This window comes from Pavona decussata, unplaced genomic scaffold, assembly GCF_977016875.1.
Source record: "Pavona decussata unplaced genomic scaffold, jaPavDecu1.1 SCAFFOLD_31, whole genome shotgun sequence".
Lineage (NCBI taxonomy): Eukaryota > Metazoa > Cnidaria > Anthozoa > Scleractinia > Agariciidae > Pavona > Pavona decussata.
In genome coordinates, this window is record NW_028145454.1 from 727663 (window position 1) to 734248 (window position 6586).

Consider the following 6586-nt stretch of genomic DNA (forward strand, 5'->3'; position numbering starts at 1 on the left):
AGGACCTCTTGCCTTACTTCTAGTTGGTGAAATCTCTGAAACACCGCGAAGGCTTTATGTAGACAAAACTTTTGTAAGTAGAAACATTTTTGCTCAACTTTGCCCTGTTTCGTCGGAGGGTGGTACTTTAACCTGCAAAGTTTGTATTTTTGGGAGCACCAGGAGGACCTAATCTTCGGAAAACTCTAAAGGCCCTGCCAAACGGATACAACATGTTGATGCAACATCGTCCAACATTGTTGAATCCAACGTGTTGCACTCGGTTGGCCACCATATTGCACAATGTTGTAGGATGATGTTGATCGAAGTTTGATTTCGATCAAACATCGTCTTCGATATCGTCTAACATTTCTTTTGTTCTCAGGTGTGAACAATGTTGCATTCGTTTGGCCGCCGTGTTCAACATTGTTGAACGCGCGCATGCCCACTAAGCTGACTTTGCGGGTATTTGTATCCATGACGATGATCTATTGTTTATATTTGCTTCGCGCGTTGCCGCGTCAGTGTTCAAGCTACAATATGGCGAACGAACAAAGTTTTGAATCTCTCAACGACGAAAGCTTACACACAAGCGATCTCTCTTCAAATAGAGAGAGAAAGTGCAAAGGAGTAAGTGAAACTGTAAGTTAGACCAGGAAAAGCGAGAAATTGGTCTGACGCGACAGTCGATCGGTTACGCGCCATTTTTTGGGCAAATCAATATGGCGGGGGTTAATTTTTTAAGGATTCTGGGTAGATTTGGGTCCCAGACCCTTGAGTCCAAGTATTGCATCAAACATATTGCATATTGCATTGGGAATTTTTTACATTTAAATATTTCAATTAGTTAGTTGTTTGTATTATTAGATTAGTTTATTTATTTCATTGTCTCTTGTAAATTTAGCTCGTTAATTCAGTTCTTTTCAACTGCCAGGGAGAGTTTTAATAAACTTGAACTTAAACACTTTCCTCCCTGGGAGGGTAGTTGGGGGGGGGGGGGGGGGGTGCACGTGCTACAAAAGCACGTGCACCACCTTTAGCTTTGCAATCAGTCAGAGTTCATGTTACGTTGATGCAAGTTTATAAAATAGTTGACAGAATAACCTAGTTATTCTCAACTGAAGGTTGTTTGTTTTTTAGTCCTTCAGTTTTTTCAATCAATTTTTTAAAAAGTAAATGGTAATAATTGTCGGCTAATTGTAAACTAAAAATATCCAGTGACTAACGAAAGAAAAAGCTTTATAGGAAATAATATATTAGGTAGGCTAGCCTATCAGGGGAGCTCTTGTGTTAATTAAATAAAAAGAGTTATTCTTCACACGTGTGTAAATACTGCATAATAAATGATATCTTCTTGGAGAAAATTATCTATTTTATTAACGTAGACTACAAACAAAAACTCCGTACAGGAGAAAAGTGAGCGTAATGCTTTCAGAGTGCGAACTTTTGCAGCCGCTTTTATGGGCTACCGTTACCACCAAAAATACATAAATTTCAAACGGTACAGACAAGAAAGAGATGTTTCAAGTGTCCGTTACAAAATAAGACATACAATTAAAAAGTGGCACAGCCAAAGTACAAGCTGTTCAACTTTCTATACTGGAATAAGAAAGTGTAAAACGAGACGGTCTAGCCAAAACACAAACAGACTAGTAGACACATCCTTTCGAAGGATGAAATTTACGACGGAAAATCGCCCAAATGCTAAAAGCCACAGATTGGCAGAAATCCCCCCCCCCCCTCCCCCAAAAAAATTAATAAATAAATAAATGCTAGTTTCTTGTTGTTGCAAGAGAAATTGTTGTCCTTTAGATTTCAACCGCTGAACACTGAAGCCGCCGTTAAATGTAAAACTTCAGTTTAGCTTAAACTTGTGTGCAACGACGCTGCGAAACAAGTTTCAGCAGTCGTTGCACCGTGTAACATGGTCGGTTTCGTGAAACTTTTTCGAACTTCCGTTGGGAGACAAGTTTCACGAAAAGTGGAACCGCTTTCTACTTCTGCAACGGCTCGCAACGGTCGCAGTGGTGAAATATCAAGAGTTTCACCGTGTAACACCACTTCGTGAAACTGATCTCGTTTGCCGTTGCACACAAGTTTCGGCTAAAAGTTTCAACTTGTTACGGCGGCTTGATTCTCGTGTAGCATTCGCGTAATACAGTCGAACAGAGTGACACAGTCTTCTGGTCGTTTGCGTAAACGAGAGTGAGATCTTAATGAAGCTCACCCATCCCCTCGTCTCATGAATATAATTTCTGCGGAAATGACACGTAATGAGCAAAAGACCAACGGACGGTTAGAAGCGAGACCACAAAAGACAAAGCTGGGGACTTGCCACCAGCTGTCTACACTGTTCGACCCACCGGCAACGAGTCTGAAGACACACTTCGATTCCCTGAAGGAAAAAATGTATCATCAGCGCATGCAGTACCACAACGCGTTGTTAGTTACAATTTATGGACGAAGGGGATGCTACTGAGGTGTTTGAGGATAACAGAGAGGTACAAATTGATGAGTATGAGACAGATTCGGATGATGAGGAATCCGAGTATGAAGAACATTTAGAGCTGGTCAACAGAGCGTGTGTTACACGATCCGACAGCGCTGTTCGTGCATTTGTGCGTCTCGACTTGTGACAGTATGTAGTAATGACAGTTGTCTTTGTGACGTTCGAGACTATTCATCGATTACTTCAATAGAGGAGAATGGGACAGAGAAGCTGGAGTATGTAGATTTCACTAAATATCGGACGTTAATCAGTGTTCGTGGAGGTCTCGGGAAAAAGACGTCGCTAAAAATAATTTACGTATCCCAAAGGCTAGAGGGGTCGTTTTCCTCTCTGTCCAATTAACTGCTCTTGATTACTTCGATGCCCTGTAATCGACAGGAAAACAAATTCACATGTAGAATAAAAGCTTTCGGGATATTATCGGTACTAGATTTGCAAACAAAGGTGGAATAAACGATCACACTGCTAAAACAAACCAAACGTCTTAAAACTGCGTGAATTACATAAGGAATATGAATGATTAACTTGCATTTTTTTCTCATTAACTGAGATTTACCGACAACCGACAATGATCGAAAATTTTAACTGACAACCTACAAAGTAACGAAATTTTAACCGACAACCGACATATGTGTGGGCCCCCCCCCCCCCCCCTAATCCAGACCGTCATATAAGGATGATAAACCATGTCTTAAAGGGGAAATATCGCGAACTTTGATGCCATTTCAAAACCCAAAAATGTTTGTCTGACAACATAAACAAAAAATAATAATTGTCTAGTTTTGTTATAAATTATCACCCCACTGTAATAAAACTGTCGATTAGTGTCTCTGGCCGGTCGGAAAGGATTGAAACTTGGAAAATGTTTGGCTTATGTTTTTCAAGATTTTGTATTTTTGTTTCCAAAATGCGCTAGAGCAGAGTACGAGTTGTTCCTGTCAGGAATTAAGATAATTTCTCTCCTCTCGTTGTTGTAGAATTATTTTGTAGCTAAGTGAAGGTCTTATTTCATCATTTTTAACAAAAGAGGTCAAACCCCATGATACTTCCCCTTTAAGGGGAATTTTTCTCAGTGGGGGCCAGATCAAGAACAACCCTTATTTCTTGTGAAATCCACTATCAAATATATTTCTTTACATATTTTCTTGTTGACAACATATGCGTGAAAGTGCCAAGTTTTTCCATAAAAGACAACCCCATCTCTTAAAGACTTAAACCAAGAGCGCCACTTCGATATGTATTACCTCAGTCAAATGGATTACTCGATGTAAGATTTTGAGAACTTAACGAAAGCCGAGACGAGCAGAGATGCCTCAGAGGACTCAAACATCAAATTTAACAGCCAGTCGGTGGAAACCCTGAATGGTACTCTGCCGAATTATTTGCCCTTTTTAAGCTCATGATAGCTCATATTAAAATAATAAAGAGGTGGAAATGAAATTGATATCCTGCTAAACAAAACCCAAACATGAAATTAAGCTATATCATGCCTATCGGTCCGCACAATCCCTACGCTGAATAAGGGGAAATACCCCCTTCCGAGGGGAAAGTTGTGCCACAAATAACGTTGCCCCCGAGTCAGTCATTATACACACAAAAAAAGAATGAAAACTTCTCAAACTCATTAAAAATTCATCACGAGAAAACAAAGAAAATCACTACTGTGACCTTGGTTTGGATATGTGTTCCTAATTACCATAACATTTTGCCAACTTTAGCCTTGAATTTCTCCAAGAATTATTGATCTTTTGAGAAGTCATATCAAACACTCGAAAGTGTATTTCATCAGATATCCAAACACCTCGAAGTCGTTTAAAAACCTACTCAGTGTTTGGATATCTGATGAAACACACCTTCTCGTGTTTGATATATTACATCTAAAACTGAGAAAGACAATACACCGCCTTCCTTTCAGGCTAATTTAAAATTATTGTACTAGATAATCGTACAACAAACAGTTTGATTGCTTTGTAACGTTAACTTTTAAAGGGGCAGTGTCACCTTTTTTGTGTGTGCGTCATTTTAAATAGCCAAAAAGTTGAATTGGTGGAAACGCCAAAACAATGGTTCAGTTTTGTTAACAATAACCCTACTAGTGCACAGAAAGCAGTATTAATTATGTTTGGTTGTGGATGTCTAGGATGGAAATGGATTGCGAGTTGAAAAAATTGGCCGGTGTTTTCAAGTTCTTCCTGCGTATTGTAGAGAAGTCGGTAAAAACTGATTATAGTTTGGTCGTCCTCGGAGAAATCCCTTCATATTTTCTTCATTGTGTTCCAACAGCAATTTCATGCTACGGAAAGGGTTTTTTGTCAAATATTTGAGCAGTTTTGACTAAACTACAGCAAAATCACCGTCACAATGCCCCTTTAACCTTTCACCCAAGACATTACACTTTGGTGAGAATCCAAAAACGGATTTGTGATCTCAGATCATTCGGGTCATGGTGCATCAAAGGAACCGACGAATCCTTGGGGTATCTGTAAAACGCGGACCGGATGACTGCGGATGGCGGATGCGGATGGCGGATGGGAAAATACGGATGGAAAAATGCGGATGACAAAATAAAAATAAAAAAACAATTAAGAAAGGACTAACGTTACAATGTTATAAAACGTGTGCACATCATTTCCAAAAATTCTAGGGAAACTTGATGGTTTTCCGAAAAACCTCGAAAAGTCTAGGAGATAGCTAGGCGAAAACTTTCGAAATTTTTAGGGAACCTTCCATCCGAACAGATATTTTTCCTGAAATATTCCTTTGGGTGCCCCTGTACATTCTTTTCTAGTTTCCAATAAACGTTCTTTGCGCTTGTTTGTTTTTCCAACGGACCGAATTCCTGTAACGTTTGCCATCCGCCGAGGTGGCGTCTTAAATAATGATAAGGTCTATGTGATAAGTGACGGCCAAGTCGCCGTTGCGTGCGGGAGACTCGTGAGATTAATGCAAAGCTGTGGGCCATGATTAAAGCGTTTTCAATGTACCGTATGAATCTGTTTTGGCTTTTTTTCCCGAGAACGTTCAGCCATTTACAAAAATTGCAACTGATCAACCACATGATCATTTCGGCGGGAAAAATATCACAGTTGAGAAACCATAATGAAAATCGAGGTCCCGTTCCTACGAGAGCCACAGGTGATCCAAACATGGCTGCAAATATAGGGTTTGATAGAGGAGCGCTAGTGATAGATTCAATAACATAGTTATACCTGAACATTCTCAATGAAAAAGTCGCACTTTACGGCGTTTGAGTGTGTGTCTTTTTCTGAGTTAACGCCATTTAATCGATTTTTTTTTTATTCCCGGTTTAATAGAAGAAATACGAGTGAAAAACCGGGAAGCAAAGAAAGCGATTCAACGAACGGAACGCAAGGAGTATTGACACGTCTTATGAAGACTACCGACTAAAAGCAAATTGATGGTTGGTTTAGTGGTCTCTTTAAGTCCCAGCGCCGTTCTTTGTTTACTGGCGGTTTTTTTCGGGTAACGTTAGTCCTTTGTTAATTGTTATTTTCCATTCAATTTTTTTCTTCTTGTTAATCTGTCTATTTATATATTTATACTTTCTATTTTATTTCATTTTTTCATTTTTTTCATTTTTTTATTTTATTTTGTCATCCGCATTTTTCCATCCGCATTTTCCCATCCGCCATCCGCCATCCGCATCCGCCATCCGCAGCCATCCGGTCCGCGTTTTACAGATACCCGAATCCTTGGCCTGAGTGAATTCGTCGGTTCCTTTGATGCACCATGATCCGAATGATCTGAGAGCGCAAATCCGTTTTTGGATCCTCCCAAAAAATGCACTCGTTGTAATTAATCACACCGCGCGGCTGATTCACATTCTGCAGACACAGATATTACAAATTTTCCCCACTATTGTTCTCTCTTCCATGTCTTCGTAGTCTTCGCGGCCGGTGGTTTCTTAATTAAAAAATAATTAAATAACAGCTTGAGTGTAATGAGAAAATCTCTCTGCTTTGGCGTACATTCAATAGTGAGCCCATTATATTAAACAACTATTGCACAAATGTGCATCTCATATCCAACAGCCAAGAAATACTGCTACAACGGGCTGATAAATAGCTTCTATTTCTC